We start from the raw sequence: 27,578 nt of genomic DNA on the forward strand, positions 1-27,578 counted from the left end.
GTATTTGCTGTAAACGTATAATAATTTGTTGTTTTACCGTACTGGATAACCAAACTTAAGGAACTGTATTCCTTTTTACAATGTCTCAAGTTCCAGGTACAGCATTCCAGGTACAGCAGTAATCACTCCTTAATTAAAAAGTGATATTCCGAAGGCTTATCTAGCACAAATTTTCAGGATAGCCTCACCTTTAAATAAAGAATGACCCACTCCATCATCTACTAAAGGATAGATATCTCATCTACTTTAGCAATATGACCTGAAAATTGAGACGAAATAAACCTTTTAATGGAAACACAGCATTGCCAAAGGCACTTTTATCAGTCATAAACCAGGACAGATACTCAACCACAGTGTTAACTGGAAATAGTTTTAAAATGAAATGATTGTGGCCAAAACTACCAATCTAAGTATCAATTAGTCTTGAAACTTTTACTTTCTATATCAGAACTGAGTAAATATTCAGGGAAAAATTAAGTGAAACAAATGTTGATCTAAAATGACAATTTACCATATGCAAAAAGTTTAATCATCATTACCTATTATATAACCTATTGATCTCACTTTATTATTAAAGATGACTGGTCACTCCTTATAGGCAAGTAAATCCATTATGCACATAAGACAGGTAGATAACCACATCTGAACTCTTCTCCTGATGTTGACTAATCATCTATATTTCTAGAGAAAATGATCATGACAGATCTGCTATCATTTCAAATTATTGTTGAGGTATTTTATAAACAGTGGTCTACTGGACATCTAAACTATAATTTCAATAAAGTTAGAATGATTTCTAAAAGACACGTTAAAAATAGGTAATCAAATTATTGCTTTAAGGCAAAAACATTATACAGATAATAAATTGGCTCATAAAGCTAAAAATTTCAATTCACATGGAGGCCAACACACTTTAAATCTATTTTCACCAAAACGCATAGCCTCAAAATACAGAGTAAACCTTTGGCAGTTTATGTGAAGAAATAAGTAAATCCAAAATAATGCCTGGGGATTTTAATATATCTTTCTCTGTTGATAGAATATAAAGGAAAATACAAAATGTGTATAATTACATAGTGAACAGGTAAATCCAGTGAATATATAATGTACATAATACCCAACAATTGTAAAATAGTTATGTCATGCATTAAAGATAATTTTAAAGTTTGATTACATAAGAGTCCATAGACAAAGTCTTAACACATTTTAATCTGGAAACAGAAAGACTATGCTTTCCTGATCAAAGTGAATGAAGTTTTAAATCAACCATAACTGTTACGAAATAAGAAACATTCCTAAATAATCAATTTACAAAAGAAAATATCAATAAGAAAATATATTGATATAGGGATGTATGTCAGCTAATTCTCAATAAAACTGTAGAATAAACAAAAAATATTATATTGTATAGAATGTTGATGAAAAAATAGTAAGAATTGCAACCAAATCAATACGTAAAACAAAAAAAAATGGTCAGGCTTATAACTACATATTACTTAGGAACCAAGGTTGAAAATTAATTAGCAAAAATAAAGTAATCCAACTCCAGTAGTTAGTAAAAATACTTCAAAATAAATCATGGGGAGTACCAGGAAGGAAATAATAGTGATGAAGGCTGAAATTAATTTAATAAAAAACAAACATGACAGAGAAAATAACAAGAAAACCAACGATTACACCTTTAAAAAGACAAAATACATCAACAGTTCACAAATCACAGGTAAAATTTACGAAGAAAAAAGTGCAAATAACTAAGATCGAGAGTGAAAAAGGAAATAATACTACTGAAGATACAGACATTAAAATAACAAAAGTATACTTAGCTTAAAGGTATTAGCTCCCAGAAAAAAAAATATATATATATATATCTTTCAAAACTAACTTAAATGGAATTGAAACCCTGAATAGACTTACAATCATTAAAGAAGTAGAATCCCAAATCTTCATATTGTGAGAATTCCAGGCTTAGACATTGTCATAGTTAAATTCTAAAAAGTTTTCAAAAAAGAAATAACTTCAATCCTACATCAACACTTTTAGAAAATATAAAAGGAAGGAATGTTGCCACAAAACATTTTATTTTTCCCCCAAAGCATTTGACTAAACAGCATTACTGTTAAGAATATGAGAAAAGATGATTATAGGAAAAACTCATTCATAAACCCCGATGTTGATATCTAAGGAAAATATTAACAAATCAGATTCAATAAAACATAAAAAGAATCACATATCATGGCCAACAGGGGTTTAATCCAGGAATGTAAAGTTACTTAGATACTGTGAAATCATACAGTGATCTCAGCAGATGTGGGAAAAAAGTGATAGATGATATGCCCTAGTCATTAAGGTTGAATATTAAGATTATTGGCAAATCAAGATTAGAGAAGAAAGCACATATAAGATTTATGGTGAAACATTTAATGTATTTATTTTTTAAGATAAAGAATAATGATGCTTTCCATTATCAATTCTATTCAAAGTTCTACTGGATGTTTATCAGAGTAAGACAAGAAAAAAATAATTAAGAATTGTAGAGGACAAGACAAAGCTATCATTGTTCATAAATTCTAGTATAATTGGGAATAGAAAGTACATAAAATCTACAGATACATTATTAAAATAAAGAGGAAAGTTCAAGGAATTTGTTAGATACAAAATCTAAACATAAAACTGTATTGTGAGTTCTCATTTTGGCAATGACTACTTTGATATGAACCAACCCTCCAGAAAAAAGTGGGTGTGTCTATATGTGTATCTGTTTAAACTATGTGTGTATCTATTTCAATTTCACTCCTTTCAAGGTAGTGAAAGTCTGTGGCAAGATCCAGAAGAAATGGAAAATTCTTCACCGCACCCTCAAAGTGAGTCAGATATTTGGGTCACTATAAACCTAAAGGCAACCTCTGATTCTGCTGTGAATTAGAAGACAGTGACAGGCTAAGATGCTAAACACAGCTTTTGAGAGGTCCAGAATTTCACGCCAAACAAACAAACAAAAGAAGGAGCTCAGGCTTTCTAAGTAGGAATAGCCTTAGTAAACATACAAGAATTTGGGCAGCCCGGATGGCTCAGCAGTTTAGCGCTGCCTTCAGCCCAGGGCGTGATTCTGGAGACCCAGGATCAGTCCCATGTTGGGCTCCCTGCATGGAGCCTGCTTTTCCCTCTGCCTGTGTCTCTGCCTCTTTCTTTCTCTCTCTGTGTCTCTTGTGAATAAATAAATAAAATCTTAAAAAAAAATACAAGAATTTTACATGGCCTCAAGAAGAGCTTCATCTGCAAACAAGTATTGGGCTTCATCTAAGAACAAGTGCAAACTACAAATATATCAGTTTTCAGAAGGAGTAAAGTTAAACTTTAGCTAGACTGAAGTGGAACATACCTTACTTGCATTTTCTTAGCAAAAGTATATCCTGAATGTAATTTTGTCTACTGAAATATCATCCATGTACTCAAATTATTTTCATAATTTTTCATATCTAGTATTTTAAACAAAATTTTTTTAAAAAATTAAGCAGCCAAATAGAAAGTTAATATTTGGCTGCATAGAAAAAGTATATCTTTTACAATTATAAAATATACAAAAGATATCAAACTTTCTGATTTATTAGTTGCCAAACACAAATCTTAAAATAAATATAATTAATATGAGCTAGAAGTTAGATGACAAAATTTAGGATTTATGCAAGAAAACTAGAACTTATTAAAAATTTCAAACATAAATTCCAGAAGAAAAATTCAGAACTCAAAAGATGGACTGAGTGGGAGATGAAACATTTTTTAAAGAAAACTAGAAATGTGGAAAACTAGATTGGAAGATAATAGCTAGATTAAACATTAAGAGGAATGATGACTGGGAATCCAGAAAAGAAAATTAAGAGTTATATAAAACAGGGCAGCCCAGCGGTTTAGTGCTGCCTTCAGCCCAGGGCGTGATCCTGGAGACCCAGGATTGAGTCCCATGTCAGGGAACCTGCATGGAGCCTGCTTCTCCCTCTGCCTGTGTCTCTCTGCCTCTCTCTGTCTCTCATGAATAAATAAATAAAATCTTTAAAAAAAAAGAGTTATATAAAACATGGTAACAGATATACCATACATGTAACTGGAGTCCCAGAAGAACGGACTTTCAGATAAGAGGGAAGAAGTAATATTCAAAGATACAATCAACAATATTTCTTAAAGCTGGTAAAAGGTATCAAGAGATTCAAGAAAACCTATGAACCCTACTCTTAGACCATAACATTCACTTAGTTGTAGCATAAAAAAAAAAAAAAACTGATATAAAACAAACACAAGGAGAACAGCTAAATAGCAGTAAAAGAAAACATATTATTCATTCAGAGAAAAATAAAGTTAAAGGAATGATGGAAACTAGAAAATGATGAAATGAAATAAAATATCCACAAACTTAAAATACTATGCCCAGCAAATTTTACTTCAAAAATCAAGGTGAAAATAGAGATTTCTGCTTCCGGCTATGATGAAGTAAATGGGATTGATACACCCTCTCACCTTTTAAACAACTAGAAAAAGTCTATAAAATATGACACAGTATTTTTACGATACATTGTATAATATAATTATAGTATTGTATCATATTTTGTATCTTGGACAACAGCACAGAAATGCAATTCCTCCTAGAAAAACAGCAATGAGATTGTCCCTAAAATTGCCTCTGCTTCCTGCCTGAAGAGTTTCCACATTGTACCACAGGGCGGAGTGATCCAAACAGAATCCAGTAATCTTCCTAATTATGTAGATAGTGATCATAGTTCAAGAGGTCAAGGGTCTATATGTATGCAGATATCAGAGAAAAGGAGTTTTAGAGAGAGCTTCAGAGATAAGCATAGGAATCCCTTCAAATTCAGCAATCAACAATATAAATTTATTATGTCTGGTATCCATGTTTAAAAAATACTAGGAATACAAAGAAGCAAGAAAATATAACCCCAAACCAGAAACACTCAACTGATAGAAAAAAAATATATATAGAAATGAAAGAGACGATGAAAATAGCAAAGCCATTACAGTAGTTATAAGACTACACAAGATAGTATTTATAGCAGATTACACATTGTAGAAGTTTGTAACGATTTTGAAGACACAGCAATAAAAACTATACAAAATAGAGCCCATGGAAAAAATGCTAACAATAGAAACAATAAGACAATAACAAACTAAAATAAAAAGTATGGCTGACATATTTCCAAAGATGATTTTAAAAATCATAAATTAATAGATGGAAGATGCTCAGCAAACCCCAAGCAAAAGAAATCTGAAAAACTACACCATGGCACAATATAAACAATTTGTGGCAAAACATGACAAAATAACAGCGAAAAGATATGCATATTCCATAAGAATGAGAGTATACTTTTTCAGAAATTATGTATAGAAGAGAGTGGAAAAAAAGAGAAGAGAGTGGAGAGACATCTTTAAAGCATTAAAAGAAAAAATTATGTAAAATTAAGGTTTTAAAGAATAACTTTAAATACTTTTAGAACAAATAGAAGCTGACAAATTCATCACTTGTGGACTTAATACTAGAAATGTTAAAAAATTTCTTGAGATAAAAGGAAAAATGATACTAGACAGAATGAAGTTATGTAAATGGTAAATATGTGGGTAATATGGAAGTATTCTTCTCATTTGTCTCTTTAAAATAAAATTGTTAATAACAATGTTGGTTTTATTTTACTTTACACGTGTAGAGTATATTACATATTTTACTTCTACATAGGAAGAGTTCTACAACATTGTTCTACATTTTAAACAATGACAAAAGACATAGTAGAAATATGGGCATAACCATTGTATATATGAAGTGGCATATGAGTAAAATGGTATAAAATAATATAAAGGTAAACTCATAAATCTTTTTAAAGGTTTTATTTATTTATTCATGAGAGACACACAGAGAGAGAGGCAGAAACATAGGCAGAGGAAGAAGCAGGCTCCATGCAGGGAGCCTGATATGGGACTCGATTCCAGGATCCCAGAATCATGCCCTGAACCAAAGGCAGACGCTCAACCACTAAACCACCCCAGGCGTCCCTCAAACTCTCATAAGTTAAAGATGCATGTTAAAACCCTAGAACAAGCTCTGAAAAAATAAAACAAAGGGATAAAATTATATAATCTAATAAATAAAATAAAATAATAAAAATAATTATTCTAAAGGAAAGCAGGAAAAGAGGAACCTTGAGATCTCACAGCCTTGAGATCCTGACCTGAGTCCAAATCAAGAGTCAGTCAACAGTCAGTTGCTCAACCAAATGCACCACCCCAACGACCCTAAAAGAAAGCTATTTCAAATTTGAAAATGCAAATAGATAATAGCAAAAAGCTGGAAAAGATAGACCGTGTAAATACTAGTCAAAGAAGAGGAGCACCTGGGTGGCTCAAGTAGGTTAATCATCTGCCTTGACTTCAGGTCATGATCCCAGGGTCCTGGGATGGAGCCCTGAATTGCATCAGGCTCCCTGCACAGCAGGGAATCTGCTTCTCCCTCTCTCTTTGCTTGTGCTCTCTCATTCTCTCTGTCAAATGGATAAAAAGATAAAATAAAATAAAGAAGCTAGGATGTCTATATTAATATCATTCTAAATAGATTTCAGAACAAATAACAGGAATTAAGAGTAATATATCACAATAATCATGATGTCAATTTCTTCCAGAGTACATAACCATACTAAATGTGCATTCAAATATTAACAGATCTTTAATAGGAAGAAAAATGAAGACATTTTCAGATAAACGAAAAGAGAAGATATATCAGCAGCCTACCCACAATAATGGAAATGCCAATGGGAGTCCTTTAGGGGAAGAAAATAAAAAATAGGATAGAAAAAATGGAGATAAGGAAGGAATAAACAATAAGGTAAATGACTACTATGTTTACAATAAAACCTGGCTATGAAAAGCAAAGATTATTATGAAATACAATAATTTTGGAGGATTAGCACTATCAAATAACAAAACTTATGATAAAGCCTCACTAACTATGGCAGTATGGTATAAGTTGATATAACCAAATAGAGTGAGGAACATAATAAAGTATCCAGAACACTATCTACATTTCACTGCCTAGTCTGCCACATTTGCCATATATCAACTATCCCTGTGTACATAAGTTTTAAGAAAAGTAGCAGAGCATAGCAGAGGGGTAAAGAAAAATTTACTAGTAAGTCAAACAGCTATTAATATAAGAAAATTAGGGATGCCTGGGTGGCTCAGCGGTTGAGCGTCTGCCGTCCATTCAGGGTGTGATCCCAGAGTCCGGGGATCGAGTTCCACATCGGGCTCTTTGTGTGGAGCCTGCTTCTCCCTCTGCCTGTGTATCTGCCTCTCATTCTCTCTCTCTCTCTCTCTCTCTCTCTCTCTCTCTGTCTGTCATGAATAAATAAATAAAATCTTTAAAAAAAAAGAAAGTTAAATTTTAATCCTACCTTACACTATATATAAAAACCAATGCCAAACAGATGGTGCATGTGAATGTGAAAGGCAAAATAATTAAACTTCAAGAAAACAACATAAGACAGTATATTCATGATTTGGAGACTAGAAGTTTCTTATATATAACAAAAGATCATTTAAAAAGGTTAAGAAAACACTGATAAATTATACTGAATTAAAAGTATATGTAAGGACTTCTCTTTATCAAAATCTACCATTACAAAATTAAAAGGGCAAAAACTCAGAATGAGACATGATATTTGTAACACATATTTGATAAAGGACTTATTAAGAATACATAAGTCACTGAGAAAAGGACAAACTACTTAAAAAACAGAAAAGTCTTAAACAGCAATGCATTCAAAAGAATATCTAAAAGGACAATAAGCATGAAAAAAAGTTGCTGAAGTTCATTAATCATCAGTGAAAATGCAAATTAATTCCTCTAAGCCACTAACCAGAAATGGCTACATTTCAAAAGACTGACAGAGAAAGAAAAATACTGAATGAGCTCACTAATATGTAGAACCTAAAAACACCAATTCACAGAAAACAATGGTGCCTGTCAGGGACTAACCGGTGAGGGAAATGGGGAGATTTGGGTCAAAGGGTACAAACTTTCAGTTAGAAGATATGTAAATTCTGGGGAACTAATGTACTGTATGGTGACTATAGTTAACCATAATGTACTGCAAACTTGAAAATTGTTATGAAAGTAGAGCTTTAATGTTCTCATAATAACAGCAGCAGCAGAAGCAGCAGCAAAATGGCAATTATGTGAGGTGAAGACTGTATTAACTAACCTTATTGTGTGGTAAATATTTCACTATATATACATGTATCAAATCATCACATCGTACACTTTAAATTTATACAATATGTCAATTATATCTCAATAAAGCTGGGAAAAAATAAAAAGAGTGAAAAATTTCTTCTTTAACATGTAAAGAACTTGTAAGTTGTCATTCCAGTTCTTAGAACATAAAAGAAGTCAAACAGAGAAAACATCATTGACTTTTCTTGGGTCAGTTGGAGAACTGAAGTCACAAGAAAAACTGCCACCATGAAATCTAGAAAATCACGTACATCCAGAGAGACATAGCCAACATACATACACTTATCTGGAGCAGAAGTTGCTAGAACCATAAATTGTTATGACCAATTTAATAGTATTTTGATAAATTGCTGAAACATGAGAGCAAAAGTGAAGCCACTGTCTTAAGACCCTCCCCCAACATCGATGGGTTTTACCACCATAAACCCACTATATAACTCAGAAGGAAAACAGAAGAATAATCTCCTTGTATTTCCAGCAGGGGGGAGGGGAAAGCATTCAGTTTTCCATATATTCAGATCATTCTCCATAACAAAGGCATACTCTTCAAAGGAAAAGATTTTACCAGAGGCTTGTTCTGCTTTTAGGCCTCTGGAAAAAGATTCCCAACTACTTCCCAATTTATCCCAATTATTCCCAATTATCCCAATTATTTCCCAATAATTGTTCATTCAGCCTTTTTGACTCATCTAATAAGATGAAAAAACTATAAGTCCATAGAAACATGTATTAAGATTGCAGCCAAAAGTCACCTAAAACTAATTTCCCTTTCCCCACTTATTACCACCAAAACAAAATTCCAATATATATTCAGAGTGGATTAGCTGCAAGGCAAAGACTCTTCCCAAGGAAGGGCAGAGTACTAAGAGAAGCACAAAGTTATGAGGAAAGACAAAAACAAAGACACTAGACGAATTTGAAGACCCTGGCACTTACTTATACTACAATAAATATTGAAGAAAGCCCATCTCTAGCCAGATAAATATAAATCTTCAGATTGAAGACCTCTTTACTTCAATTCCTTTTACCAGTACAACATATCTGATGTTTAGTTAAAACACACACACACACAAGGTATGACAGGTATCTGATGTTAGTTAAAACACACACACACACACACACACAAGGTATGACAAAGGCAAGAAAAACAGACAAGCCAAGCATCAGAACAAGACTTGAATGTGACTCAGATATTGTAGTTATCAGAGACAAATTTTAAATAATTGTGATTAATTCATTAAGAGCTAGCTATAAAAGAAAAAGTAGACAACATGCAAGAACAGATGGAAAATATAAGCAGAAGAATGGCAACTGTAAGAAAATAAAGAAATGGTAGAAATTAAAAGTATACTAACAAAAATAAAGAATACCTCTAATGCATTCATCAGTAGACTAGAGAAAGTCAAGGAAAAAATGAAAAAGCTCAAAAATATGTCAAAAGAAATTTTCCATACTAAAATACATGTAGGGGAAAAATGATACATCCAAGAATTGTGGGACAACTTCAAAGAGTGAAACACAAACAAGTGGAATATCAAAGAGAGAAGAAATAGATAATAAGGAAGAAGAAATATTTGAAGTAATAGTGGCCACAACTTTTCTAATATCAATAGCAAAGAGTAAATTAGAGATGTAGGAAGCTAAGAGAATATCACACAGAAAAAAAAAAATCTGCACTTAGTCATATCATATTCAAACTGCAGTAAACCAAAAACAAAGGGGTAATCTTGCAAGAAACATTAAGGATTAGTGAAAGGGATTATAGGGGAAAGGAGAGAAAATGAGTGGGAAAAATCAGAGAGGGTGACAAAACATGAGAGACTCCTAACTCTGGGAAATGGACAAGGGGTAGTGGAAGGGGAGGTGGGCGGGGGATGGGGTAACTGGGTGACAGGTACTGAGGGGGGCACTTGATGGGATGAGCACTGGGTGTTATACTATATGTTGGCAAATCAAACTCCAATAAAAAAAATACAAAAATTAAAAAAAAAGAAACCAGAAGGATAAAATAACCTTACTTATTGAAGAATATGGGTGAGAATTGTATTGGGATTCTCATCAGAATCATTGAATATGAAAGAAGATTAAAATATAAAAAAGTATTTAAAAAATAAAAATAAACCAGTGTATCTAGCAACATTTTTCTTCAAAAGTTAAGGAAAAATAAATATTTACTTAGACAAAATAAAACCTGATGTAATTCATCACAAACAAACTCTGCAATAAATGTTAAAAGAAGTTCTTAGGAAGAAAAAAATAACATATGTCAGGAACTTGAGTTAACATAAAGCAAAGAAAAGCATCAGAAAAGAAAAAAAATGAAAGTAAAATACTTGTCTTATTCTTAATTGATTTAAAAAATCGCTACTCATTTCAAAAGCATAATTATAATCATAACAATGTCTTATATGAATTTACACATATGGTTATGTAAAATGAATGACAACAATACTATAAGGGATAGAAAGAAGAAACTGGGAATGCTCTGTTATGTGCATACTTGTAAATGAGTATAGTGTTATTTAAAAGTGGACTTAAGAAGTAAATGTATTTCTCAAACGCTAGGGCAACCACTAAAAAAAAATCTTTTATAAAAAAAAAGTGTAGTTAATACACTAAGAGAAGAAAATGAAATCATATAAAATGATCAACTAAATCAGAAAATGCAGAAAAATAGCAGTTAATAAATTAAAAACAACAAATGGAATAAATAGAAAAAGTTAAAACATTGTTAAAATTAATCCAGCTATTTCAATAATTATTTTAAATATAAAAGGCATAAATATTCCAAGTAAAACACAGAGAATTGTCTGATTCAGTTTAAAAAATGCTTAACTATGTTTTCTACAAGAAACCTATTTTAAATATAAAGAAACGATTAAAAGGGATGAAGATAGATCACATTAACACAAATAAAAAAAACAGAAAGCTGATATAGATATATGAATTTCAAACAAAGTTGACTCAAGAACAGATTATTGTGAATAAAGAAGAATATTACATAATGACAAAAAAACAATCACTCAAGATGACATAACAGTCCTTAACATGCATGTACCTTACAACAGAGCATCAAAAGACATGAGGCAAAAACTGCCAGAACTGCAAAGAGAAATGGAGGATCCCACTATTACAGCTCAACACTTCTATACCCGGTTTTTAGTAATTGACAGATCCAGCAAGCAGGAAATAAGAACTAAACAGAACCACCAACTAGCTTGAAATAATTGACAAGTATAGAATACTTCATTTAACAGCAGAATACACAATCTTCTCAAGCTCATATGGAACAATCTCCAAGATAGAGCACAATCTGAGGCATAATATATACCTTAACAAATATGAGAAAATGGAAAATATATACATGTTGTTATTTGAATATGAAAATAAATGTTATTAAATCAATAACAAAGTTAGCTCAAAAATATAAAAATAAATGAAGATTAAGAAACACTTCTAAGTAACTCACAGGTCAAAAGCCTCAAGGGAATTAGAAATATTTTGAACTAAATGGAAATAAAAATACTAATTATCCAAAATAGCAAAATACAGCAAAGCACTGCTTATTGAGAAATTTATACCATGAAATCCATAAACTAGAAAAAGAAGATATAAAATCAACAATCTAAGGTTCCACCCTGGGAGCATAGAGAAAGATGAGTAATATTTACCTAAAGTAAACAGAAGAAAACAAACGACAAAAAAAAAAGGAGAAAACAATTAAATGAAAAACAGAAAAATAATACTTCTTAATGATACTGAACCAACAATAAACAATTTTCTATAGGACAAAGAAGTGTCTAAACAACTTTCTAAAAAGAAAGGTCTCATTGGTGAATTCTACCAAACATTTAAGGGGTAATGAATGATATTGATGCTATACAAATTCTCCCATAAAAAAAAGAAGCAGAAATAACACTTCTTAACCCATTCTATGTGACCAGCATTAGCCTAATACCAAAACCAGATAGGGAGATTGCAAGAAAAGAAAACCACAGGCCAAGAGTTCTCTTTAACATAAATGTCAAAATCTGTAAAACATTAGCATATTGAATCCGATGATACAAATAAGTTATAATAAACAAAAGGGTTATTCTGGGCATACAAGGCTATTTAAAAAACTGAAAATCAATGTTCCATAACATCAACAAGCTAATGAAGTATTAAAGTATATATCAAATTGATACAGAAAAAAACATTTGGCAAGTCCAATATCCTTTCATGATAAAAATTCCCAGCCAACTAGTGATAAAAGAGAACTACCTCAACTTAGTGAAAAACGACTTTAAAATGCTTACAGCTAATATCATACTTAATGATGTGAAACTTGATGTTTTCCCTCTAAGACCGGGAATAATGCAAGAGGTTTCCCTTTCACCATTCCTATACAACAGCATACTGGAAATCCTAGCTAACACAATAAGACATGAAAAGGAAACAAAAGTTATACAGATTGGGAAGGAAGAAATAAAATTCTTTGCAAATGATACAATCCTTTACATAGAAAATTCCAGAGACCTGACCAAAAAAACTGGGAATTAATACATGAGTGCAAGGTAACTAAATATATATAGGATATCTAGGTGAAATTTTATGTGCATGTGCAAAAATATTCTTTATTTGCATATCCTTACAACTTGAAATAACCTAAACATCCATCAAAAAGAGATATATAAATTGTAGTATGTTAATACAACAGATCACTAGAGAGTGATGAATATTTACAATTTGCAACTATATGCAACAACTGAAATACATTCTAACATATTAAAAGCAGAATTGTAAGCAAAATGGACAAGGTACACATGGCAAGTACAGTGTTACTCCATTCCTGTAAAGTTCAAAATCTGACAAAACAATTTTGGTTATAGAAGCATATATAGGAAGTGAAACTCTAAAAGGAAACAAAGAAATTATTATCACATAGATTACTATACAGTTGTTAGTGAAAAAGGATAACATTTCAGATAGAAGCAGAGGACAATGTCAATGTTCTAATTCTTGAACTGAGTGGTAGTTTCAGTTATTTACAATGTGATTCATTAAAATGCACATATGTTTTATGAACCTTTCTATAAGTGTTAAATGTTGCAATAAGAACAAATTTTCAAGTAAAATATTAAGCCATAATCATAATGATAATAATCATAATAACAATGACCACTAGCCAATGGGAGTAAATGGCAGCATAGAGAGCAATCATGATCAAAGAAATAAATCAGAACATGGAAAACCAAGAGATTTTATCCATAAAACAGTCCCACAAGTTCTGTAAATTGTTTAAGTTATACCCTAAAAGAAAATAAGCCAGTTTCTTCCATTAATTGTCTGCAGGAGCTCAAACAAATGAAAAATTTTTTCAAAGTCCCTAATCTTTCAACCGTAAGTAAAGAAAGTCAAGCTGCTTTAAAATTCTATTCAATTATATGAATATCTGCTTGTTTCTTTAAAAAATGTATTACCTACTTTCTTCTAGATTCAGACTAGGAATTAGATTGATTCTTCTATTTCCAATTATCATAAATATTTTGTATTTAAATATGCCAAAATCAAGCTTTACAAAAGTAGAGAAGAATATTATTCTGGAGTGGAGGAAATTCTAATAAAACAAATATTATCAAATTTTGAGGGATTCAAAGCATAATTCTGCCCTTCCCTCACCCCAAAATTTTTAAAAGGTAAGGTATGAACTTCCTTAATGGTATTTTAATGCCGACCTCAGTGTAAATTGGGGAAAAAGAATACATTAAAAACAGTGTCAGAAACTGGGTTAGGGTTTGATGAGTTCTATCATCATAATCCATGAAAACTAAAACTAGGAGATCCCTGGGTGGCTCCGCGGTTTAGTGCTGCCTTCTGTCCAGGGCGTGATCCTGGAGTCCTGGGATCCAGTCCCACATCAGGCTCCCTGCAAGGAGCCTGCTTCTCCCTCTGACTTTGTCTCTGCCTCTCTCTCTCTCTCTGTGTGTGTGTCTCTCATGAATAAATAAAATCTTTAAAAAGAAAACTAAAACTGATTACTGCAATAGAAACTCCATATAATGTTCTTTATGAAGAAAATGGTAAAAGGGTAATTGTGCTTCTGGGTAGTTTGAAAAAGTGTATATATCCCAAATTAGTACTTACCATAAAATGATCTAATGCAAAACATTGTACACTATGGCAAAACGTGAGAAATAGTTCCTCTAAAGTCAAGAAAAATTCAAGAATGGCCACACTCATCACTTGTATTCACCACTGTAAGAGATCTCCTAACCTGTTCAATTAGATAATAGAAATATAATACAAAGGAAATTATAATGATGCTATTTGTATAAATAAAGTATATAATTATAAGAATAACTGCAAATAACTAAATCTATTAAGAGTTTATCAAAGTTGCTTAGAAGACATAATGATGAAAAGTAACATTACTATACAGAAACAATCATTTGAAAAAATATGACATTTTAAAAACTTATTCACAAAATCATAAAAGTTTGTGTAGAAAAGAAAAAAATGTAGGATATATAAGGAGAAAGGTGTAAAACTTTATTATAGGACCTGAAAAAGTTCATTGATAAAAAAAATATGAAACTTATCTAAGTAAACAATTTCTTCCTAAACCAAAATAAAAATTACTACAGTAAATGTGATGCCAGTAAAATTTAACACATGATTTTTTTCACAAAATTTGTCTATTCCCAAAATTGAAACATAAGAATACAAAAATAAAGAGCCAACATACTATCCAAGGAAATTCTGAAGGAGAAACAAAAGCAGTGGATTCATTCATTTTACAATCTATCAACATTTTGAAGTAGAATGATTAAATGACAGCATGGTATTTGTGCAGGGATGATGAGGAGAACAATGGTATAAAATAGAAAAACCAGGAAATATATCTGTGCAAATATGAAAACTCTGTGTATGGCAGCATTATAGTTTCAATTCAATGGGGAAAGGATGGAATATTGGATGGAATAAACAGTATCAGAACAACTGGTTACCAGTATGAAAAAAAAATAAAATAGAACTAAACTTTACCCCAAATCCACTTTAATTTTCACACTATATAAAAAATGTGAAGAGACTTTTAAACTATTAAAAGAATACATAAGAAAATATCTTTATTTCTTTAATAGCAGAGAAGAGCTTAAATAATGTAGAAAAGAAAAGGAAAGGAAAGAAAAGAAAAAAGAAAAGAAAAGAAAATACACAAACCAAAAGAAACAACTGATACATTTTTCAAATGAAAATGACATTTTATCTGGGTAAGGACTTCGTGGGACATTCTCTTTTCTGGAGCTTGGGATCCTTCTTGCAAATTCCTCTTTGTAAAAATGATTTACTTTCTTTGGTCACTGCACTGTCCCTTGAAATGAAGAACTGAAATTATTAAATATTTAAAAATGCTTATGAAAACTTGATGACAATAAAATACAGTGAATTAAGGCATCCATCCTATGTATGAAATGTTAAATATGTCAGTAGCTTTATATTTAAAAACTATCTCTGGGTTACAAGTATAAGTAAGCCCCAGTCTGATCATAGAGCTATACTAAATAAAACCTGGAGAAACTCTCAGCTGACACCATAAAAGAGGGTGCTTAATGACCATCTCTCCAGTATTCTGAGGCAACATAATCTTATCCATGTCACCACTATTGTACATGCAGACTCCCTGGAGGTGCTGTTTCCCCAGACTGGATGAAAAAGGGTCAATTTCCTTGGGGATCCGCCAGCTATAGAAACAGTGCCACAACCCCCACTCTACTTTTACTTCAATGTGTGTAAACAACTCCTGAAAGGGTAAAAAATATAAGCTATATATTACTCCCCACTCATACCCTTCTGAGTGTCAAGGGTCTGGTGCAGGCATTAAAACAAAGTTGTGTATTACCCATTATCTTAGGAGTTTGTGTCTCATTTAGGAAGAAAGAATGGAATTCCTACCTCAACTCCTATACATATAAGATCAGTCCTTTATGAATATGCTATAACATTATTAAAGTGAAAACACTAGCCATAGATTAGGGGCAATTGTATATAACTCAAGAAATCCACAAAAGACTAAAATGTAAAGCACATTTTTAAAAAACTACTATAATCTGTTAAAAAAAACACAAGCTAATATAAAAATTAACAAAGGACTTCACTGAAAAGGAAATCTGAAAGGCCAAGTCATGCAAAGATTCTCAATCTTATTAGTAAATCAAGTAAATACAAGCTAATACAAGAATGAGAAACAATTTCATATCAAATGTGGCCAACTCGTATACAGTAAATACAAGCTAATACAAGAATGAGAAACAATTTCATATCAAATGTGGCCAACTCGTATACAGTAATATTTCACAATATATAAGGAATTTATTTAATATCTGAAACACAAGAAAGTTCAACAGTGAAACTATGAACATGTTTATACCAGTTTTTAAAATTAAGACTTGATTTTTTCAGAGCAACTTAAGATTCACAGAAAAACTGAAGGGAAGGCAAAGAAATTGCTCACATACTCCCTGGCTCTCACATGTAAATACACTCGGGTTATTAATAAAATCCACTATGGTAGGATATTGGCTAAAAATAATGAAAGTAAACTTGACACATCATAGTCACCCCAAAACTCATACACAGTCAATATTGCCATTTCCTCTTGGTGTTTCACATTCTATGGGTTTGGACAAATGTATAATGACATGTATTCATCATTATGGCATCAGACAGAGTATTTTCACTGCCCCAAATCCTCTGTGCTGTCTATTCATCCTCGTACCCTTAAACACTTGGCAACCACTAATCTTTTCTGTTGTTTTGGATAGCTTTGTCTTTTCCAGAATGTCATATAGTTGGAAACGTACAGGATATAACCTTTACAAATTGGCTTCTTTTACTTTCTAACAGGCATTTAAGTTTCTTCCATGTCTTTTTGTGGCTTGAAAGCTCCTTTCTTTTTGGTGTTGAATAATTTCATTGTCTGGATGTAGTTTATTTATCCTCTCACCTACTGAAGGGCATCTTGGTTGCTTCCAAGTTTTGGAAATTATGAGTAAAGCTGCTGGACAAATCCGCATGTATGTTTTTGTGTGGACATATGTTTTTGACTCTAGAGTAAATATCAAGAAGGATGACTACTGGATTTTATGGTAAGAGTATAGTTTAGTTTGGTAAGGAACAGGGAAACTGGCTTCCAAAGTGCTGTACTCTTGCATTCCCACCAGCAATGTGTCAGTTCCAGTAGTTCCCCATCCTCGACAACACCTGTGTTGTCAGTGTTCCAGGTTTTGGCCATTCTAATAGGTGTAAAGTAGCAGCTCATTGTTATTTTACTTTACATTTCCCTGATGACACATGATATGGAGCATATTTCGTAAGGTTTTGGGGTTTTTTTTGTTTGTTTGTTTTACCATCTGTGTATCTTTGGTGAGGTATCTGTTAAGGTCCTTGGCTCATTTTTAAAACATGTTGTTTATGTTATCACTGTTGATATTTTGGATACCAGTCCTTTATCAGATATGCCTGTTGCCAACATTTTCTCCCAGGCTCTGGCTTGCCTTCTCATTCTCTTGACATTTTCTTTCATAGAGAAGTTTTTAACTTTAATGAAGTTCAGTTTATCAATTATTTTTTATTGTTTCCTAGGTGTTTTATGTAAAAAGTCATCACCATACCCAATGTCACCTAGGTTTTCTCCCATGTTATCTTCCAGGTGTTTTATTGTATTATAATACACATAGGTCTCTGATCCATTTTGAGTTAACTTTTGTGAAGGTTTTAAGATTTATGTCTAGGTTCATTTTTTACCTATGTATGTCCAGTTGTGAGCACCATTTGTTGAAGAGACTGTCTACTCCATTGTACTGCTTTTGTTCCTTTGTCAAAGATCAGTTGACTATATTTATGGGACTCTACTTCTGGGCTCTCTACTCTGTTCTACTGATCTATTTGTCTATTCTATTGCTAATACCACATCTTTTTGATTACTGTAGTTTTATAGTAAGTAGCTTTATAGTTAAGTCTTGAAATTGGGGAGCATCAGTCCTCCAACTTTGTTATTCTTCAATATTATGTTGGATATTTTGTGTCTTTTGCCTCTCCATATGAACTTCAGAATCAATTTGTTGATTCCCACAAAATAACATTCTGGAATTTTGATTGGGATTGCATTGAATATACATATCTAATTGGCAATTAATGATATCTCAACAATATTGACTTCTCTCCATGAGCATGGAATATCTCGATTTTTTCGTTTGCACATTTATGCTACTTTAATGTTTTACTTGCAATGCAATTCTTTTATAAGCCCAAGAATTAACAATCTGGGGATCATATTATATTACATATTTGGGTTTGTGATACAAGATAACTTTGTATAATGTTAATTAAAATTATTTTCATACTTATTCTTGTATTCAATAAGCTTCTGTTTATTAAGAATGATTATAGACTGCTGGTTAATATACAGTCAAGTGAAGTAAAAATTACTAAATAAATAAATAAATCTCTATAACTTACCATCCCTCATAAGGATGTCCAGTACCTTGGATTTGCCATTCTTATTATTTTTAATACCTTTGATACATGTATTTTTAAAGTAAGTCCCTGATAGCTGCTGCTTCACATGAGCATTTTCTACAAAAGGGCATTGCAAAATGTGTAAATAAATGATCTTTTTAGCTTATTTGAAGTAGACTAATGAGACTTTTTCATATGATAGTATGTCTTATAGACTAAAGTTATTATTTTCTTAATGTCTGTACTTATTTCTGAGTAGGACTCAAGAAATATCCTGAGAAACAAAAGCATTAAAAAAAAAAACTATTTGACCAAAACATCTGTCTAGATGTAGAGGAAAAACTTGATAATTTCTGAGGTCTAAATACAGGAGAACAAAATATGTACTTGTTCACCTGGGAATCATGTGGCAAAAAAAAGGATACTACTAAGCCTGGATAAAAATGAGCTGGACTTAGACTTGATGATTGCTAGGTTCTCTCTTGATGTATTCTTCAATATCTTCCTTATTTAGCATTATGACTCATAATGGAGTATTATAGATCTTTATACATAAAAACCCTTGCACAAGAAGTCATATATATGGATTTTTGTCTTCAAATGAAATCAAGTAAACCACTGAGAAACTGCCCACAAACCACAGTAAAGCATTACCAAAGAATTTTTTAAAATCTCTCTATATCTTTAATAAAAGTCACTTTCATATTATTATGATTAGACAACAAACTCAAGAAGTGATTCAGATGTTGGATCTTTGCTGAACTCAGTATTACATGACTCATTCTTGGACACCAGTTTCCAGACTGGGGACATTTGCATATAACTACATCAACAAAACCCATGAGTGCCACAGACCATCCTCATTATCATTATAATTGTTAAATGGAGTCATTCTTTAAATCTGACCTAAAATTTGGAGTTCCACCATTTCATTTCAAGGCACATACAAAAAATACTGAAAAATGCTCCAAAATATAACCTTGATTAAATGAAAATACTACATAAAAATCACGTACAATTATATATGTTTACTTGTCAGCATTTCCTTTTCAATCCTCTCTTTTAAGTAGAGAATTCTTATTAGAAAAAGTTTACTCTACTTTTCTGTCTCTTTATAAATAATGAATGTATGTTTTCAATTGTGGATTATTTCCGCATTGGAATCATTATTGTAGTAGGTATTGAAATAATCTAAAAGGCATTCATTTGCCTGTAATGGTACTCTGATCTTCAAGACATAAATAAGTAAGCAGGTATTAAAAGGTTATTTGTTTTTCAGATATTAAACAGTATGTTAAAACCCCAGACTTTAGCACAGTAATCCATATCTGCACACAACTGATCAAAAAGAAAGCCAGATTCTTATTATGGATTTAGAATTGCCTTAGACTAAGAGGGCCAATCACCTTAAAAGTAGCTTTTACCTCACCAACAAAGCTTTCACCTCAGTTGCCAAATGTTTTGTGTTTGTTTTTTTTTTTAATAAATATATGGGGGTAAATTCATTTTTACGTCAAGTAAGTTATACCTTCACTATTCCTAATTATTGAAGGTAAGATTAATTAGACAAGAGACTGAGCTACTACCTGCCAAGTCACAGCCATCATCCAGCTTTACCTATGCAACTAAGGATGATGGAAGGGTTTGTCATTTCAGACTAACCCACACGTCACCACCTCTTGCCTGTCCCCATCCCCAAATGGTGTGTTTTACTTATCTCTCCTGGGTGATAAAATATCTTCAACATCACTGAGGCTGTCCAACATCCTAGATATTAAATACTTCTGTGTCAAAAACTATTTAATCAAGTTAACTGTCCTAGATATATATCTAAGTTAGCATTTTTTGAAATCAAATTTCTAAGATTCCTAAATAGTTAATGTTTCCAGCTGGCATTGATATGGCTATAATGTCCCTGATTTTTTTCCACACAACTTTCCATGTAGTTCTGTAATTTCACTGTATTGTTCTCTTCATATTATAAGTCATTAGTAATGTTAAATTAGTGTTTATGATCAATATAACCTATGTTAATTCTTCTAGTCTGTGAGTTTCTTGCTATGGTAAACCACAGATTTTTCTCTAAATGAAATATTTGTACTCCTAATTGTTTTCCTTGTTATAAAGTCTCCCACATTTTTTAATATCAATGAGAAGTGCTTCAATATACTCAGAGGATTCTAAATCTGGTATATGTTAATATACCCTCAGTGCAGCCCACAGTGATATAACGGAGGTTAACTGGACAGTGAAACAGGGTGCTCATCACAATAACTGGCATAATTACTCAGGCTAATTCTGCATAAATCAGATTTTTTTCTAAGCATTTCAGAGCTAATACTTCACAATTAAGATTGTTGTCACACATCTAATGTCAGTTGCCAGGAGTATTCTCTACATGACATCAATCTTTCCTGGTCCTAAACAAATATAAAGTAATCATTATCTCCTAAAGCTAAAAATTTATTCAGACCTCATCTGAGGACACTTCACAGTAAGAACTATAGTATTAACAACCACAGAGCCAACACTAACAGTAGGCAGAGAGAACAGTGGCCTTTCTACATCAAGTATTGCCAGCTAAGACATTTTTAGCTTTGTTGTCAGTACTTAAGGGCTTTTGGGAGAACTATGCATAACCTCTCTAGCTTCTGGAATTTTTACCTAAGTGAGACAACACATCAGCACATTAACAATTCTCCAATATTGAAATCTATCTATGAGGTTCAAAAGTTGCATATTTGCATAATCTCAGATGAAAAAACTTCTTTTCCATGTAATGACTATTTGTAGCTTTCCATCACTAGTTACCTTATGGTAGTTATTTCTGCATTGCGATACCCTTACCTTTCCTACTGATCTATAATTATTTTTAAACAAAAATTCCAATCGGATTCATTTGTACCTGCTTTATAACAGCAGGGACAGGATCTTGATCCATCACCTATCAGAAAATAAGACCCTGAGGAATATAGCCGAGACTAAGAAGGAGAGAAGGCAGCGGTATAAAGGCCCTGGAAAAATAACCACCCACTGAAAATGACAAGGCTGCAATAAAACTGGATCAAACTATGACAACAGGAAAACACAGAAAAAAAAGAGGTTTCATAGTTGATGCTTAAAAATTCTATTCCAGTTGATGTCCTTGAAACCCACATGATGGGGCTAGGGGCAGGGGGGCGAGGGCAGAGAGGCTCTAGGCCCATGCTCATAGTGTCCAAGAAATAAAAACAGGTTTCTTTGATAAGCAAAATGCACATGGATCGTGACCTTATAGCGTTTACATTCTGAAAGGGAGGTCAACATTAAATTATTGCATAGAGAGACATTAACTTGTAATGAATTTCAGTTACACAGTGCTGTGGAGCTATGTGCTGTGGAGATGATCTGGTCAGGCAGAACAAGAAAGGCTTCTTTCAGGAAGTGAGTATTGTGTTGAGATACTGGGCAAAAAGGAATTGAGAGTGATGATCTGCTGAGGGGAAAATAACCATGTGGTGGGACTTTGGTGGGAGGTCACATGATGTGGAAGAAGGGTGGAAAGGCCTCTGTGCTGGAATGTAGGAAAGGTGAGGAACACAGTGTGAAATAAGTTGGGGACATTTGGAAAAGTGCTAAACCATTCAAGCATAATACGCTGTGATGTGGAATTTTATTCATATTCTACAAGTAACAGTCTTTAAAGAGGTATGTCACATCAGTTTTGTACTTTATAATACTCTCTCAGGCAGCCCAGGTGGTTCAGCGGTATAGTGCCGCCTTCAGCCCAGGGGGTGATCCTGGAGTCCCAGGATCGAGTCCCACATCAGGTTCCCTGCATGAAGCCTGCTTCTCCCCCTGCCTGTGTCTCTGCCTCTCTCTCTCTCTCTCTCATGAATAAACAAATAAAAATTTAAAAAAAAAAAATCTCTGCCTGCCTATGGAGAATAAACAGAATCCGTGCATTGGTGGATGTGAGCAGATAATTTAAGAAGCCTCTGGAGTAGCCCAGGGGAGAAATTATGGTCTTTGGGACCAGGGTACTAATGGTCACAAACAGAGAAAAATTGATATATTCAAGAAAATTTTTCTAAGTAAATTTGACCATATTAGGTGATGGAATCTGTAGAACGAAGGGGAAAGGTAAGAAGATGGTTCCTATTTTTTCTGGCATATGGTGATGACATTTTGTGAGCTCCAGAATATCAAAAAGAGTATCTGGCAAGATGATCAAGAGCTTAGTTAGCAGCATGTTAAATTTAAGGCAGTTAGGAAATTAGATACATTAATTTGGAATTGACTGGCACTGAATACATATATTTGTGGGGGGGTTTGGTTTTTTTTTTTAAGGATTTTATTTATTTATTCATGAGAGACACACACACAGAGAGAGAGAGAGAGAGCGGCAGAGACACATGCAGAGGGAGAAGCAGGCTACATGCAGGGAGCCCGATGTGGGACTTGATCCCGGGACTCCAGGATCACACCCTGGCCCGAAGGGAGACGCTCAACCACTGAGACACCCAGGCATCCCTGAATACATATATTTGTGAGAGTCATTACAAAGTTTGCTTCTTTTTGTCTTTTTACAGTTTCCTTCTTTTGAGAATTTTATTCTCCCTTCTTTTTATAATGAGAACTACAAAAAATAAATTTAAAAAAATAAAATGAAATGAGCACTACATGATATAACAGGTTTCCTCTTGGCTATACCTTTCAGGGCTACTGAACCTAATCCATTACCCATCTTATCATTCATAGTTAGCATATTATTTGTGCTATCAATAACTTTAATTTTCTGTTTTTTTTTTTTTTTTTTTCAAGTAGGATCCCCACATAGCATGGAGCCCAGTGTGGAACTTGAACTCATGACCCTGAGATCAAGACCTGAGCTGAGTTCAAAAGTTGGACACTTAACTGATTGAGCTCCTGGGGCACCCCTTCTATCAGTGTTCTTATAGCTCAAGTATCTAGGATAACTTCAAATGTATAAATATATACCTGAAGGTATTCAATGTAAAAATATATATATCTGGTTGAGAGCCTACATAATTTGTTAAACTTCCTCATAGAGGTAATATAAGAATCAAATAAGTTAATATTTATTAAAAAGTACTGGAAAGTGTCAAATGATAATATACTGATTATTATGACAATGGTAAAACCACAGTGAATTAATATGATCAGAGTTGATAATTTATAAGTCTTAAAAATAGGGTTTTTTTTTCAGAAAAAATAAAAGCCTCTTAAATATATATTTAATGTCAGTAGGAATACTTAATATTTACAAGTCATATTAGCCTTGTAGAGTGATTATCATTACTGCTATGTATATAGTAAATTATCTTTAGATGTTTATATACATATATATATATTTAGACAGTCATGCCCATTTCCTGTTCAGATATTATTGTTTATTGTTTAAATTCATCACAGTGCTTTAGTTAAATAAGAAAGAACAGTAGAAACAGACAAAAGTACTATTTTACTGGCTAAGACTAATTCAAAATGCCACAGTGAGAAAAATTATCATCATAAAAACCACCACTACCTCAACTGTCCTACACTAGTAACAGATATATATTCCATTGCTTCATTATTTTACTACTTCTCCATGGTTTACTTCCTCTCAGAAAGTTCCCAGTATTCCATTTATTTTTAAAGGGATTTTAATGGATGTGCTATGAATTTTCAATGAGCTATTTGAAATTTGAGGAACCTAATTAGGAATGTATTTACTTTCTCTTTTTTCAGAGTGATTAATTCCATGCAAGACTTTCAGCCTAATGTTACTCCAAAGAAAAAATAGAAAGGGAAAAGGAGATTCTACTTCTACAGAGTAATGGACTGGTAATTTAAAAATTGAATTAAGCATTAACTCAGAAGAGTCCTTCTCAACATATAAATTATTTCTGTTTAGCCTTCTATTGCCAAGTTAATTAAGTAAATCCTTTGGCCTTGTTTATAGCCATTGGTAAATGAAAATGTATTTGAATTCACTAAGTCCTGTGACTTACACTAGAGAATCTATGTCAGTAAATGTATTTCCTATGCTAACAGCTTTCATTAAGTCAGATGTTTTACTTAGAAAAAGTCAGCTTTATCTGTGGAAAACAAAAATTTATTAATTATTTAATTTATTGTATGGACATATAAAAATCTCTGTAGGCTCTTGTGGGTTGCCTTTAAGAAACAAATCTTACATAGCTCCATATCTTCAAAATGTGTGAAATCAACTCAAACTCATCAGGATCCTCCATTTCTTTACAAAAAGCAACACCTAGAAAATCTGAAATGTCTCCCTCAAGTTGCTTTATTTAATGAAAAGCTCAAGAACAAAAACAGCAAAAGCAATTTTTAAGATAAATGAATAAATGAAGTATGAAAAGAGTACAAGGTAATAAAATATGCATAGAAAAAAACCTACACTAAAATGATGATTTGTAATCTATCTTCTGCATACTCAGACTCATCATTTTATGCTACAGTTATAGTCATAATGAATTAACTTCAATATAAACTAATATATCCTTTTTATTTATGTCTTAAAAGAAGTCCTTCTATATTACTCTGAGTACACTAGCAACAACATTTTGGATGCCCATTTAATCTATGTAATAGATAGCACCACAATTCAGAAATAAATTCTTAACAACAGTCCCCCTGTTCCTTTAAGGACATAGACCTATCTGTTGCTGGCTCACTGAAGCTATACTATGTTGCAAAATAAAACTAATGTTATTAAATGTTTTCTACCCATTCTCTTTAAGGAAATTCTAATTACTAAGCACTTTATTTTAAAAAATAATCTGGGCTAAATCAAACTTTTTTATCTTTAAAAATGCACTCATAATCTTTTTCTGTGTGGTGATATTTTGAAATAAATATATCCCTAAGAGAAGCGAGGGATGCCTACATCAAGTATTTGGGAGAAGGGGAAAAAATATGTTAAATTTAAACCAAGTAAACTAGGAAAGTGGCAAAACAAAAGGATTATAAGTATGAACTAGGAAAGTCTGAACATTCCCCAAGATGTTGTATTTACTTTTCATATCTTACAAACAAACAATCATATAATTTGATGTGTTTACCTGATATATCCAGTAATGAAGAAGCCCAAAGATCAATATGCAGCTGGAAATTTGTTTTCGGGTGGTGTATAATATATTACGCATCTTGTACACTCTTCATATCCCCATTTCAATCCATTTCCCTACCTGTGATTTCCCTTTTATTTTTTTATAATGCATATTTATAATTTGCCATAAACTCTCCTTCAATGACACAGTGTCTGTCACTCAGTAAACCATCCAATCAAGAAAAATGCTGTTTCCTGCATCAGTCCCTTACCCTCCATATATAACTGGAGATCAAAGTCATGGAAAGGGCTCTTGATATTTAAGAATCAAAAGACCAGAAATTTTGTCCCATCTTCATAATTCATTGGCCAAGCAACTTTTATAAAATATTTGGTCATTCTGAGTCCATCTGCTCATGCGTAAACTATTATTTGAATCTCTCCTCTCTCTATGCCTCAAAGCTGTGAATATAAATAAATCATGATAAATCATGTGACACAATCCTGAAAAAAAATCTCAGAAAATCTCATACAGGTTATCTACATAAAAGTAGTAACTATAGCATCAGAAAGATAAAATCCAACAAAGAAGTGAAATAGTCAGTGATGAATAATCCTGGTTTTAATTTGTATATTAATTTGCAAGATTTCCAGCTAGCCTCTTCTAAGTATTTTTAAAACCACTGGAAATGATCAAACTGAATGTTGTCAACTTACTTCTGGAGCCAGAAGAGTTCCTCACTGCTGTGAAGGATTCAGCACTCTGCCTGGCTGCTGAAGAAGACGGACAAGGTGAAAGCATCTCCAAAGCTGATTCTGAGGAGTGTCAGAAGGGTGCTCAGCGACTACATAGCTTCCCGACACCTGGCTGAATGGTTACAGGGACTCTTCAAAGGAGACAAGCACAAAAAAAGTGTATCAAAATATGTTTATAAAGTATCTTGGAAAAATATAGTTGCTGTCAACTGTGTGATCAATCTCAAAATCTATCAGGAATATCACTAAACAGAATTTAAATAGATTTGCATAAAAAATAAATAAATAGATTTGCATAATGAAGCTTTCTAGTGGAATGTGCAATATGCCCGGATTCCAACAGAGAGGGCAGCATTCCGTTTTTCATCTTTAGAAGTTCTCTTATCTCAAAATTGAACATAATTTAAACAATTTAAATATAGTTCAATTTTCTTTGTATTTCAATTAATTAAACTTGCAAGCTAATGTTAAAAAATTACAAAAGTTAACAAATGTTTAACCGTCATCTGCTATGTACCAGGCACATGATGGTGGCAATTCAGTAGTGAATGAAGCTCATAAATCCTGCCCTCATAGCAGCTAATTGTCTTATGTTGTGATACCTGCATTTCCCTCAAGAGAAAATCTACTTATTTAAACACATACGTCTATGGAGAAAATAGTCAGATGTGCCACTTGTATCTTAACTTCACATCAGAAGATTGCTGATTTATACCTATTTCTGAGAGTCCCGTGTTAACCTAAATAATAACTGACCTAGGTCTGTGAGATACAGTATCTAACTTCCCCCAACATCTATACAATAGTGCCAATTAATATTCAACCATTATCACTTTTAAGGCAGAAATGGATTTTTAAAAATGTTTTTGAAATGAACAAAGGAATTGTAATTTTACTTAAGCCATGACTTTTTTTTTTGCCATGACTTATTTTATCTGCAGAAGCAAAGTGAGGAATAATATAATTTCAAAAGATATT

The 27,578-nt window shown here is 32.5% G+C and overlaps 1 protein-coding gene across 2 annotated transcripts in view; it reads right to left on the bottom strand.

The window, feature by feature from the left end:
* LRFN5 (leucine rich repeat and fibronectin type III domain containing 5) overlaps positions 1-26,664 on the bottom strand; it is a 122,538-nt gene extending 95,874 nt beyond the window's left edge. For both annotated transcript variants that reach the window (XM_055309278.1, XM_055309279.1), the window contains exon 1: positions 26,562-26,664. The gene's annotated coding sequence lies outside the window, so the exon portion shown is untranslated. The remainder of the gene's footprint in view (positions 1-26,561) is intronic.
* Between the last annotated feature and the right edge of the window lie 914 nt (positions 26,665-27,578).

This window comes from Nyctereutes procyonoides, unplaced genomic scaffold (genome assembly GCF_905146905.1).
Source record: "Nyctereutes procyonoides isolate TBG_1078 unplaced genomic scaffold, NYPRO_anot_genome, whole genome shotgun sequence".
NCBI classification, from domain to species: Eukaryota; Metazoa; Chordata; class Mammalia; order Carnivora; family Canidae; genus Nyctereutes; species Nyctereutes procyonoides.